The following is a 14,257-nucleotide window of genomic DNA, read 5'->3' on the forward strand; positions in this document are numbered from 1 at the left end:
TATTGTGGGTGTTAAAGCTGGGAAGAGATTAGCCACAGTGCTTAAAGCCTCCCTGCGTTGCGCTTACAGCCAAGAGATTCTTCCAGTTATTGAGCAATAGTCAATAATACAGTTAGTACTGGCTATTTACCCACCTACTCTCCCCCCAAGAGTTGCATAATTTGCATGCTTTGTAAGGATAGAGGTAGTGAATAATGGCCAGAGATACCACTGCAGTTAACACAAACCGGTGTTTTCTCCAGCACTGGAGCTAGTGCCCCAAGGTCAGATAGAAGGGATAGAAGCATCAACAAGGGATGGCTGGAACTCCCCATCACTGCTTTCCTTTGATTTGAAACTGAGGAGCTCACTCATATGCAGAGACCAGACACAAAACCCTGATCTGGCTCGTGAGCCAGTGGTCACTTGTTTCTATCTCTTGCCTACCATTTGCATGCATTAGAATTAATCACTTTCCATTTTCAAGGGCAGCAATTAATCCACAGAGCCCTTCTGCTATTGCTCAAAGCATATTAGCTGCTTAGCCCAGGAAAGAAGCAAAAGAATCTGTGTTTTAATGGCAAACAAAGAGGTTTAAAGTACATCCCATCTATTTTAACATGTCCCAGTAATTAGTGACAAAGGCCCCCCTGCTCAAGTACAGCAAATATTTAACACCCACCTCCATTAGCTTGAAATTCATTTACCAGCTTGGCCTCTATGTCTCCAGTATTGGCAAAGAAAAGCTTTGATTAGCATGAAAGCCAATGAGGGTGTCCTACTTCAAGACACTTGTGGGATTGCAGGGGTGAAGCTTCCTAATTGATATCTAATGAAAAGGGAAGTATTAAACACACAGAAGACTATAGAAACAAAGATGTATCACTGACCTGAGGAATCCCAAGCATCCCATTGCATTGGGTGCTCTGCACAAGTATCGCTCTCCACTTGTCCCATTCTGACTTTCCCAGCAGCAGCTATTGCAATCAGGCATCCTTCAGCAAATCCACATGCTGCTTTTTCCATTCATGGATGGAAGTGGCAGGGCTGTGTTTCATCTCTCCTGTGGCATTGGTATGACAGCAGGCAAGGAGAACAATTCTCTTCAGCACCCAAGTCCACAAGTCACACTCAACTACCCCCACAATGCATGTAGATCACCATCTTCTCAAGGCAGGCAAACAACAGAGCCATTAACTAAACAAATGATGGGACAACATTTGGCCTGATGAGAGGCCAGCTCCTCTCATCACATTTATCCAGAACATGGCAGACACAAATTCCTGCTGATAGAGCACATCAGCACCTGCATTAAAAAAAAAAAAAAAAAAAAAAGCTGTGATCTTTGTTTTTGTTTTTCTTTATTTCAAATAAATTAGTTGCTGGATTTGAGAAACCTGTGGTTAATTTACTCAGTAGGTGCCAGGACCTGGGATTTACTCAGGACCTGGGCTCATGGAGCAAGCATGGTACTGGCATCCCCCTCACTTTGTGGAGGGGGAGGTTTTGGGCCCCTGCCACAAACACTCATCTATTGCCTCCCTCACCAGCTCCAGCACAGGCATTTCAGAGATCTAGGTTTGATCTGCCATTTATGTCGAGAGCATTGCAAAATCACAGTTCTCTTCCTGGCTCTCCTCTCCACGTCACAGTGTTAGTGGCTTTGGGTATGGAGAGGAGTACTAGAAAATCTGCAGAGACTCCATACTGGAGGTCTTTTAACAGAGGTGGGACAACCATCCATAAAGAGTGAGTTAGACTGAGTTATTCCTTCCCTAAGGTAGACAAACACGTAAGATGGACTCTTCTAGTTGGAATGTCCTACTTTTACCTCAGCCTCTCCACCTACTCATATTATTGCAACCATTATGTGATGTTTAAATGTTCTGCCTTGTATTAAGGAGCTCAGCCTGCACTGCTGTGTACTTTCAGTGTCAGCAGTGTTGACAGGGTGATCAGACCTTGTGTGAATAAAAGAATGTCCTTTCCGGTTAGAAACAGGTCAAGTTCTTGTCCATCCCCAGCCTTTCATTTCAACTGCTTTTTGCAAGGCTGTTTGCTGGCAAATTCAGTGTAGATCTCCAGCTGTTTAATGCCATCCACATCTTGCTGTGTCCTAGGGTAAACTTCCAATTCAGATCTTTCCATTTTGCTTTTCAAGACAGAGAAGGTCTCAAAGTCTTGGGTCTCATCTGAAAGACCTGTCCAAACAAAGTGTTATGGGTGAAACTGTGTTTTTCCGCTGGGTCTTGAAAGAAGAGCTAGAGCAGAGGTCCTAGGAGCAAGCCCACTGGGATATCTGCCTGTCACTTAAAGGTGTTTTAATTTGGATGCTTAAACCACCAAAGTACCTCAATCCCTGCCCAAGGGCACAAAGGAGCTAAGTTGCTGCTTTCACTGAAGCAGCATTCAATTCCCTTCCTCCTATAAATGAGCTTGAGCTGTTCTGATAATTAGTACTTTATCTTGAATGGCACAAAATGGAAAAGGGGGGGTGTCCTCAGCCTTCACTGCCGGGCAGCCTCCCTGTTTCTTCTTATTAACTCTGATAATGATGGGAGAGAATAAAAGGCCCAGAGCTCCTTCAGTCACCTCATTTCATCTGGTCTGAGATTCGAGTCACTCGAGTGTCAAGAGAGCTTTTTAATTTCCAATATCACTGCTGCCAGAAATTAAAAATAAACGGGGAGCAAAACCATCAGATTAGCCAATCACACTGGAATTGTCTTTATTGTTATTGTTACTGTTGTTATTATTATTATTTGATCAGCTTTGGGAGAATTAAAGCTATTCAGCACATCAAAATATGTCTTGGATTTGAATGAACTCATATTAACTATTCCGTAGTCTGTATTAGTGATTGGCTAATAGCCCGAAACATTGCAGCTTGCTCTGCTGGAATGGAGTTTAAATTAATGCTACCAGTTCATGAAAATTGCTTGTGTCTCTATCATGGCATCTTAAAACATTTAATTAGTTAAAGAGCCTGAGTGAAGAACCCCAGATGCCACTGATCCAGTATCTTGAGGACACTGGGGAACCTGGAAGTCCACTTGAAAAGTGAAAGCCAGCAGCCCATAAGGATTGGCTCCAGCAGGTCTGGTTGGCCGGTGGGCCTGGTGGGAGAGGATCCAGTCCAGTGTCTGGAAAAGGCAATCAAACAAGGCACAGCTAATTGCAGAACAGCCTTGCAAAGGCTGCAAGTGGGCTATTCTTTTTCTTCCCCTTGTGAGCTGGGGCACAAAGCAGAGGGGAAGGGGAAATCTTTGAAGGCACTCATTAATTGTATGGATTGCATCCTCCAGTCTGTCAGACCATGGCCCTGGCAGCAGCCTCCAGAAGCGGACAAATCTGGGACTTCCATCTGGCCCTGGGGCAGCCCTCACTGTGCCCCAAGCTGTGAGGTGGCTGTGGGTGCTGGAGACCATGACATCTAATGCTGGGGGTTGTAGGTCTAGCCCCACAGCTCCTCTGTGAGTCAGGGGGATGAAAAACCAAAACCAGCAAAATGTAAGGAAACAATAACTGCTTCATTATATAAAAGGCCTTTCTGAGGACAGGGAGCTCTGGGCCAGCTGTCTGATTTCACTAAGCCCGTTAGAACAGTCCATTTGTGAAAGCTGGGGACAGCCATGTACTCAGGGCAGCAGGGACAGGACTTGGCCTATCTTCCCATTTCACTCCAGGATTTATTCACAGTCAGAACTGCAAGTCCTCACCGCTCACACGTGGGTGCCCGTTTGCACAAGGGCAGAGGAGTTCAGGCACGTACAAACCTCCTGAACAGCCCTGTACACAGGGAGCCTGCGTGCCCCCAGGCTCTGTCTATGCTGATAGAGATGTTTGGGCTGCACTTTCAGATGAGTCCTTTCATGTCAGCTCAGGGGGAAAAAACAAAGCAGCAGGAGGAAAAGGTCGTACTGGAAAGAAATGCTTCAGAACAGCTGCTCCAGCCTCATTCCCTCTGCTGCCATAGAGCCAAACCTTTTAGGAGTGGCAAGGCAGAAATTAAGGGTGAGAGCTGCTACCCTTATACAAATACATACAACAGAAGATTTACTTTCATGGCAACACTGCTCAAAGCCCTGGCATAATTTTGTTCTCTTGGCACCAGGTAAAGTTTTACAGACTTTGGATCCTTCAGCAGGAAAGTCCTGACTGCTATTTCTGGCTCCTCATCTCTGGTCTGTGACCATCTTTTCAAGCATCAATAAGATTATTATATAAACTGCAAGTTCCACAATATATCTTTCTGTCACAAAGAGCCATTCCATTTTGATAGGAAATGCCAATTTGACATATTCTTGATCTATTTCCTTTTGTTCTCGTGGCGTATTTTTTATCTCAAATTCTGGTAGCATGAATGCTTGTGGAAGGAAACAAGAAGATTACATCAGTGTGAAGGTTCATCAGATCTCTTAGAATAAGATAACATCAGTGTAGCTGTAGCAGCTTCAAGTTTTAGGTCCCCAGACATGGGAAGGCTCAGGAAGACATTCGCCATCAGCCTCATCCTCTTTTCTCATATGGATGAAGCCACTCTCTATGTCACCCTCTCTGAGCACACTAAGTTGTGTGTGACCTTACACAGCTATGAGGCCCAGCCTTAAATACTCTTTGTCATTTCCTCTAACATAAGGAAAAAGCACCTTTGTCCTCAGCTAGACTGACCTAAACAGTTCTCTAAAAATGAATGTTTAAATACTTTCAGTTATTAAACATATGCTGCTTTGTTAATACATTGTCCCATGTTGACCACACGGCTTCTGTAATTAATCAGCAATAAAAGCGCAGGATTCCTCTTTTCTTCCTTCTAATCGTAATTTTTGACCAATTTGCAAACGAAGAATTATTGACAAACATTGTGTGAGTCACTGAGTGAAATAAATAATTTAATGATCTGTGTAGACAATCACAAACAAAAAGAAGAAAAAAAAACACTGCATAAATGATTTCTTATTAATAACTTGTTCCATTCCAGTGCTTGTTGATAACTTGTGGGAATTTGGAGGATCAATTAAGGTTCAAACAGGATCTTGAACAGACAGAAATCTAAACTAGTAGGTTTAAGCTGAAGGCTATGGCTTCTTCTGTGACTTTTTATTACATCTGAGTGGACTTTGCAAGTTCCATGGTTCATTTCATAACTGACCACTAAGTCTGGATATATTATTATTTGCAATGCAAATCTACAAATATTTAATGTCACCTTCATTTTCACATGCTCATCAGCTGTCTGCTTCACTGTAATTTGTGTGTATAGCTTTGGCTTTAATAAAGGCATTTGTGTTTACATGAATAAACATTTGATAGAATAAATTTAATGTCCTTTCTCAGATGTAGTCCTTTTTTTATATATAATTTGAATAGTATATACATAATAAAGACCATTTTATACCCTCTTAGTTCTTGCAGCGAAGAGAATGAGTTTTCCCCTCCACACAGGTGAGTGCTATTGAGTTAAATAACGTCTTGCTGAATAAGAGTGTATCTTTTAGAGCACATCTAGTCTCTATGAAAAGACTCCAGGTGATGATAAATGCATCCCTTTCCTTGACAAAGTGTGCTAATGGTTGTTCTCCTTCACTGGTGCAAAGTGAAGGTATAGTTCCTATTGAAAGTGGTTTTCAGTATCATTATTAGCGGCTTTTCATAGCCAAAAAATAAAATAAAATAAAAAAAATCAAAATCAAAAGAATGCTCCTTTTAGCTCTCCACGACATTCACAGCTCCCTCAGCAGACCGTCTAGTGAGTAAATATAAAGTAACAGACTTTCTAACCACACTATTTACTTGGTTCTTTGCAACGGCTCTGAATGAGCCATTAAGGACTGTTGTGTAAATATAGGATTATGGGCTCTTTAAACAGACGCTATTCACTTGCTCTGCCATTATGGGGATCTCTCACTAGCAGGCTCCTACTGACAGACTCTTTGTTAATCCTTCTTTTATAGGACAGGCAGCTATGGCTCTCTACTCCTTGCTTTACCATCTACCTGTGTAACTCTGAGGCTGCTAATGACAGACCTCTGCCTGTTTGCCTGAGCACGTACAGGATTTGTGGTCCTCCTGTGGTTAAAATGGTCACGACATGAAGGTTCCTTTTTGGCATCCTGCTAATGTGGCTTCATTAGCCTGAGGCAAGCTCTTCTCGCGTCTCTCCCAGTCTTTTTGAAGGATGCTGATTCTACCAGTTTACATTAGGGAAAGTGTCATTGTTTCTGGTGACTGCTATACAATAATTTCCTAGTTCAGGAAGGAAATGTTACATTCAGTCCACATGCCTTCACTCATTACAGGCTCCAAAACAGCTCACAATACCTTTAAGCTAACTCAAAACTGTAGTAAGACCAAGAGGCTATGGATAGATTGCACTAGTGTGATGGCCAAAGTTACAATCTCCTTAATCAATTACATCAAGTCATATCAATAAAGCCTATTTAAAAATAAAAAGAAGGTGGCTTATTATTTAGTCTTCTTATTTACTTCCTCTTTCGAAAACTCTAAGGCCAAGCCAAGATATACACTGTAAGGGACTCAAAACCAGCTTCAACCACTGAGTATCTACTACCATTAAGACTTCTATTTTCTTTACCGAGACAGAGCAGGGGAAACAGCCTACCACCACTGCAGTTCAGAGCAAGGACCAAGTCCCTTGTGAGTACACACAGCACCTGAGCTTTCTCTTAGCCAAGGTCCCAGAGAGCATCAAGTTCCTGAAAGTTGTCTCAATGGGAACTGCAGGCTACGTGATATCATGCTAAAATATCTCTAGTCACCTGAATGCACCGTTTCCATATCTTCCCTGTGTTCCTGGAGCAGTACTCTGTTTCATGAGCGTGCGGGAAGATTCAGCTCAACAGATCTACTTTTTCCACACATTCAGTGCTTCAGGTCTCAGTTCAATAGGAATGCTTAGGCTTCTGCTTCACATGAGGCTCTCACATCTTAATAATAATCAGATACTGAGCTTTCCAAAAAGACATGCTAAGTCTGAGCCTAGGGCTGGCTCCAAAGTCTACTGAAATCAAATGAAATACTAACAGAGATTTGGATTAGACACTCTATGGTTCAATAGGCAAGAGAGTAGGGTTGATTGCTCCTTGCCCTCCTACGGATGCAAATCATCTCAAAGGGGAAGTGAGGATGAAGCCACGATTTTCCACATCAGTCCTTTGACTTTGTTGCTATCAGCACCACTTTCTCCATAGGCTGACTAGGCCAGTTTGCCCTCTGTGGGGATGTGTCCCTGTCTCTTCCCAGCCAAACTGGGGATGGCAGCACAAGCCTTATGCTGAGGGACCATAAACTAACTAGTAACCCAAGGTATTACACCTGATTTTACCTGTGTCCAGAGAGGTCTATTACTTTTATTACTCTAACTTAGTGAGACTACAAATGTCAAGCCACAAAGGGTCCTAATACTACAGACAGCTTGGCTTAAGTAGTAGCAATTAATAATCCCACTGCTTTTCCCATTTCCTCTTTAACTTTTTATGTCCCTAATTTTATGTCCCTGGCAGATATTTTGAGGCTATTGTATTATAGGTCTTGAGATCTTTAGAGGTTTGACATCTCTGTGGCACAAAAATGTTATAAAGTCACAAGCTCAGAAACGGCAAAGGCCTTGTTGGTTAATGGCCACAAAGCCCATGTCACCTATTTGTGCTTCTTTATCCATTTTTGGGTGTCAGGAGACATGTATAGAGGGTGGAGCACTTGAGCTAAAAGCCTCCATCTAGCTAAACACGGTGATATTAACCTTGATTTCAGGTTTGCTGGACTATCAGTCCTGAAGTGTCATTGCTGCATGGTCTGTTCACACAGAAGCCATGGTCTTTTCTAGGGTTTTATATTCCTTAGGGGAAGCAGAGACATAAAATAAACTTATAATTATGAAATCTGAATGTTGATTAGGTGAGATAAAATTCTCATTTCCATGACACCTGCTAGATGACTTCTATTGAAAAATTACGTTCATTTTTACATCAGAACCTAAAGAAAGAAAAGTGAGATGTTCTGGGCTGATGCCAGGCTTCTATGTCTTCCACAAGCTCAGCCAGAATCCCTCATAGAGCATGAGTACTGACACGCAGTTGCCTACAGTGTGAGCTGCCACTTGGAGCTCTATGAAGATCCCAGTGGAAAGATACAAACTCTCCCACTAGTGCACACATTTGTTTAAAGCTATTTCAGCCTGCCTTTATCAGTCCATTTGTTGGTATTCCCAGCAAGAATTTGGAGTGAATCTGAAGTCTGGCTGGACTTCTTCCTTTAGCTCAGTGACCCGGCAGGCTGGCATCTCCAGGAGCACACATTCTAATCAGCCAACTAACAGCACGTTTTGTGTCACAGGGAAACCTGACAACATCGCAGCAATTAAAAATATCTTTGTGACTATACTGAAGTTCCATCACAAGATCTATTCAGGCTCTTGAAAACAGCTCATAAATTTTACAAGGGAGGAACAGCTGGAGTTGGCATCAGGGAGTGCTGTTGTTTTGGCTCGCAGATACAATAATTCCCTGGTAATAAAAAAAATAAAGAAGATCTGCTACACACATGCTAGTTCCGTGAATGTGTTTCTAGTTGGTTTTATTCTTTCTTCCTCCCTCCTTCCTCCCAGTTTTTCTGTGGGTGTTTTGAGTTTGCGTGTTAATTTTGGCCTTGAAAAATGTATATAGTAATTTCATTAAAAAAGCTAAAGGGAAGAAAACCAAAAAAAAAGTGATTTTCTTTTTCTCTGTTGCATCCTAAATCATTTCTGACCCTGAGAAACAACTGCACAAGCAAATAAACAAACATACAAAAAAGTCACAAAAGCTTTGATCTGCAGAAAAGAAAACTGGCTGGTATTTAAAAAGAGAAGGAAAATAAGGAAAGCTCTTTTTCTAAACACTCCAGTGATCAGAAAATAACATCTTCTGTCATTCTGAGTGCTGAGTTTGGAGTCTCAGAAGCAAAACTGTCTTTATGGATAGAAAAAGCAAAAACCTACCTATTTGATAAAGAAATTAGAGTTGACTAAAAATGCCAGTTTGAAGTACCATATACACTACTTTGTGAAAACTAATTCTTCTGTAATTTTTCCATCTTATCATTGAGTAAAGAAATTGAAATGAATGCATAGCAAAATCTATTGCTTCCTGCTTAGGATCTAAGTCCATAGACCCAATGTACAGGATCCTTGTACCAGTGGATAAGTCAGTGAGTCTCCACACAGACAAAGGAATCTGCATGCAAAAGAAAGGCCTTGCCCCATATAGAGTGCTTCTCCCATCAGACAGTGAGATATAGGCTCTAAGTCATGCACAGCATAGTCCCTCTGGGTCAGAAGATGACCTCCTCTTTACAGGTTAACTTGCCAGTGAGGCTGCAAATCACCTCCAGACCAGTATGTCATCTCTGGTGCTCGTGTGTTGAGAAGAGGATAGAGCCATCATAATCACCTTCCTCCAAACACTGCACCGAATTATTTGTAGGTCAGGGAGCTTCTGAATCCAACGTGGCAACTCTGTACTTAGTGACTCTTCATGGATTTTGCTTCTGTGGGTTTATTCAGGCAATCTTTTGCATCTATTTCCAGCATCCAGAGCATCCACGTCCCTGCCCATCGGTTCCAGGAACCCAAGCAAACAGATGAACCATTTCACTGCCTTTGTCTCAAACCTGCAACCTGCTATCAGTAGCAGTTTGTATTAGGCAACAGCAGGATCTAATGGAAAGGACTTCAGTCTGGAATTGCAGGAACCTGGAATCTCACCCACGAAGTAATCTTGGCTGGCCATATTCACTTCCACATTTTTACCCTTGGTGCAAAACAAAGAGGCTGATACCGATTTAACTTCAGTAAGTGCCGTGAAAATGCCAGATGAAAACTGCAGTGGAAAAGTTAAGCAGTATTAATGATTATGAAGCTACAAGATTCTCCAAATGGAAGATGCTAAAAAGCACGACGTGCTATTATATTATTATTAAAAATGCTATAGTCAGGTTCTCTCCTTTCTTTCATTGAATGCATCTAACTTCCTTCCTTGCTGATGGAAATTGAATTACTTGCAGTGTTTTGTACTGATTTTTTTTATTATATTCTAAAAAAAAGATACTAATAATATAGATCCAATAATTAAATTGCCACCAGAAGGTGATAAGTTATGAATGGAACAAACAAAGAGAATAAAAGAGGAGAAGAATACAAAGAAATGTATTATATGACCAGCATATGGAATATTAAAAGGAATAAAGAAAACATAACCCTGATAATAAAGTCAGAGTAATGACTTTGACAGTTTATGTTCAAGGCACCATCTGGGCAACAAAATATTCTACAAATTGCTGGTGTAACTCTCACCCTCCTGAACTTCGGGGCAGAACCTTCCCCTGATCTGTGTTTGCAACAGTTCCTACTTCACTACAGCTATTTACTACTCCTGAAGGTATTTTTTACCGACCAGGTTCAAGCAGCTCCACTTGTATGTCTTTGTCTTTATCCTGTTTTCCTTCTGCTTTGTGCGAACTAAAGACCAGAAGAGTTAAGAGCTGATGGGATGCCCTCACCTGTGCTCAGTGAGCTATAAGGCCCTGCTACAAGTGGTGAAAGGGGAAAGGCAAGAGGTCATGTTGCTGGTATGATTGGCAGAGGTAGTTCTGCTGCCTCTTCGTCTAGGAGCAATCCCTTTCTGCTTGGAGACACTAGGGCCAATACTGCAAAACTTATTTTTCCAGTCTTCAGTCCTTCATAAATGTTCCTATTAAGTTAAGATTCATAGCTGAATGTTTTAGGATATATCTCTTACTAGTTTAAGCTTCTTAATCTTCTTATGAGAGGTGCTCCAAAAGTAACACCTTCCACTTCGTTACGTGGGCCCACAATGTCAGAAAGCAGATATTGGTGGTATGGCGGTAGAGATGGAACCTTCCCAGCAATACTCCATTACATTTTGTTGCCATACAATAGATGAAGCAAAGAAGGGCTATTGAATTCCTCTGTGCAGACAAAAAATGGCTCCCATTGACATTCATCAGTGCCTGCTGAATGTTCATGGACACCAATTAGTGCATGTGAGCACTGTGGTGCAGTGGGCAGTGTGTTTCAGCAGTGATGATTCAGATTATTCAGAAAACCACAAGCTGATAAAGCCTCACACACCGACATGTTCTCCTGAACAAGTTTTCATTTGGAGCTTTCGGAGTGTCTAAGAACAATCATTCAAATGCTTCTTGTTTCTCAGATGAGCTCTATAGCTTGCCTGGGTTTATAAAGCAAATGGATGGTGATGCAGCAAATTGAGATTTCAAGCTGAAGTAGGTTGTGTGGCTGCCATTAGTTGGTTATGGGGCACTGCTTCAGGTTTTTCCAGCATGTCAGACAGCAGCAAATGGCCATTTGCCTCGGAAGAACTTAAAAACCACAATCATTTCCCAGTCCTTGGTGACAGTGTGTTACATTGCATGCATATAGGAAAGGCATAAAGCATTCACAGTAGGAGACAGCAGGACCATGGATTCTCGTAACCCTGACACAAATGAAGTAAAAAGCCACTGAATTCTGGAGTCAAAGGTGGAAACAGCAAGGGAGGAAGAGGAAAGTTTCCTTCCACAAAGGGATTTGCTCCTTTGAAACTCATCTATTGAGAGGAGTTATAGCCCTGGAGAGGGAGGGGTGAATCTATTTGTGCTTATGCACTGTGTCAAATATCCAGAAACTCAGACACAGGAGGAGGTAAAATTGTTTACATTTATGCAACGATTGCAAGGCACAAAACACCCTTTGATTTCCTCATTGCTGAGACTTCTGAGAGCCACATAGTTACCAGCAAAGCCTCTGCAGTGTACTGTGGGTTATCTTGCTCTGTTGACCTCGATCCGGGTCTCAAACTCCAGCATGGAGCTGGGGGGAGCCCAGGACAGGCAAGAGGAGTGATGGTCCCAGCAGGTATGGGACCTTGAGATGTCTCAATGCTGTCCATGGTCATAGGAGGGGTAACTGACAGGTGAGGTCCCAGGGAGCAGATCCCCCTTTAGGGTCTGCATGCAAGGGATGTAGCACTGTTAGGAGACCTGGAGAGCAAATTTGGGTACTCGTGCTACTAAAAGAATAAACACATTCTTTGCATCAGCCACAGGAGGCAACTGCTCTGTTCAGTTGTAATAAATGGTGCTTTGCATTGAATCTGGAGCAATTTCCCTTTAAGAGAATTCCCTTTAAAAAGAATAATAACCCTTTTTTTGAGACCTGAGTGCCGGCAGAAGAAGCTGGGCTTGTTTTCACGTTTTCGCTGTGAAACAGTATCGGGCGGCACCATCTGATTCCTTTTCTTACAATTCTTTTGTGTCTTTCCTTTTGTAAGCAAAAATGAGCACATTCAGGCGTGCGAGAAAGAAGTGAAATCAGATTGTATTGCATTTCTTCTGGCATATATGGCGCAATACAAGGGCTTTTTTTTTCTCCCCTTAACTCCCAAAATTTCAGATAGTCTGAGGAAAAATACCAGCAGAGACAAAAATGGGGAATCAGTTTTCCATCTAAATGCTATTTTAAAAAAATCCCATAAATGTAAGTAGCCTTTTTATGCTCTTTTTTTCTCCTTTTATCATTCCTCAGCTCTGTTTTCAGGTCTTCTCTGTGCTTTCAGATGAGCCCCCCCGTCTTATGAAAGTGATGTTTTGTTAATGGAGGCCATCAGCGGTTCTAACAGCAGGAACTAAACGGAGTATTTCCTTCCCCAAAACAGCTCTGCTAATTTACTTCAGTCTGAAGTAAAACTGAAAAGATACTTTCCGAAAATTGTAGATTCATCCCAAAAAGAAGAACTTCAAGGGAACTAAAACTGCTAAGGTTACACTGAGAAAATGATTTAGTCTGAATAAAAAGAAGCAGGGCGAAGCTGTAGGGAAGCGTGGCACACTGCATCGCAACACCTTCAAAGGGAAATAAATATTGGGAAACGTTAACAGTGTTTTGCTATGAAGTGTTTTCGAAAGGATTGTTTGTTTGTTTCAAAACAGCATTTTCCATTTAGAAAATGAATCTTCAAAATGTTGTTTTTTTCCCAAGAAATCAGGGTCAAACGTTCTGCATTATTTGTTTCACCTGAAGGGAAACATTCTAACTTATACCCCAAATGATCTTTTCCCCCCTCCCCAGGGACCGGAATCCTTCTTCCTCCAATAATTTACCTCATGCTTCTTTTTCTCCCCAAGAAATTTTGGGTTTTGCAACTGAACAGAACAAAAACTGCTTTTTATTCCTACACCTGCCAAACCTTGGTTATCCAACCCTCACACATGCACACCACTTCTAGCGCGTGCTGAATCCTGGCCAAAATCATTCTCTGCTTCTCCATTCCCCAGGATGCCAGCGAGCTTTGCCAGTGAGGCACAACGCCAGCCCGTGCTCTCCTGTTTTGCCATTTTTCAGTCTCTGGTGAGGCCGTTCCAGGATCCTCACTGTCCATTTATCCATTCCCATAAGAGCGGTCCTCATGCATTGTCTACAGTATGACTCTCCCATGCAAATGTGATTTTCCATAGAATCATTAAAGTTGGAAAAGACCACAAAGGTCATCATGTCCAACCATCAAACCATCTCCACTAAAACAAGTTGCTCATTATCCTGTACTACTCTTGACACTATGTTAGCATAAGCAGATCTTGTCCACCTCATTTCCAGTGTCTGTCAACATCACCTCAAGACCTGGACAAGGCTACGAGCACCACATCTGTACCCATCAGGCTCGGAGCTGGTCTGACAAGCACTGGCTGATATCCTTAGCAGGACAAAGGGTGGCAGTATGTATGAGAAAGCGAAATTACTCATCCTAATCATAGGTTTGGTGCTGCTCTTGGGATCCAGGCTTGGCGCTAACATTTTATCCACCCTCCATCTGAAGGAAAATTCTTCCTAAAGCATCTGTATGCTGTCCTGGTAGAGAAGGCTTTTCCTCCCTCTTCCCCTTGTTCGATCTGGACAGACATAGGGTATTTTGTCCTTTGTGAGTGAGAGTACAGGGATTTCACAGAGAGCCTCAAGTCATTTTTAAGTTGTAGAAGTTTTGCAGACAAAACTTTTTCTTTCTTCACAGAAAAACACTGTTTTTCAAACATAAAAAGAAGTTGCTCTCAACCCAGGAGGTACTTCCTAAGAGCCACTTTCCAAGTTTTCCCCTCTCTCTGATTATATAGTCCTGACATGAATCAGCTCAGCACAGCTTCGCTTGAAATGGCAAAGGGCAATACATTAACTTCAGCACTGGCAGAAGTTTAAGGACATCAGTTT

General features: G+C 42.1%; 1 long non-coding RNA gene across 1 annotated transcript in view; it reads right to left on the minus strand.

Annotated features, from left to right (window-relative positions):
- Window positions 1-817: 817 nt before the first annotated feature.
- Window positions 818-14,257, minus strand: part of LOC107320023 — a 72,620-nt gene continuing 59,180 nt past the window's right edge. Inside the window, exon 3 of the long non-coding RNA XR_001558104.2 lies at window positions 818-1,285. This is a non-coding gene — a long non-coding RNA (uncharacterized LOC107320023). The remainder of the gene's footprint in view (window positions 1,286-14,257) is intronic.

The sequence above is a fragment of the Coturnix japonica genome, chromosome 12 (assembly GCF_001577835.2).
Source record: "Coturnix japonica isolate 7356 chromosome 12, Coturnix japonica 2.1, whole genome shotgun sequence".
NCBI lineage: Eukaryota > Metazoa > Chordata > Aves > Galliformes > Phasianidae > Coturnix > Coturnix japonica.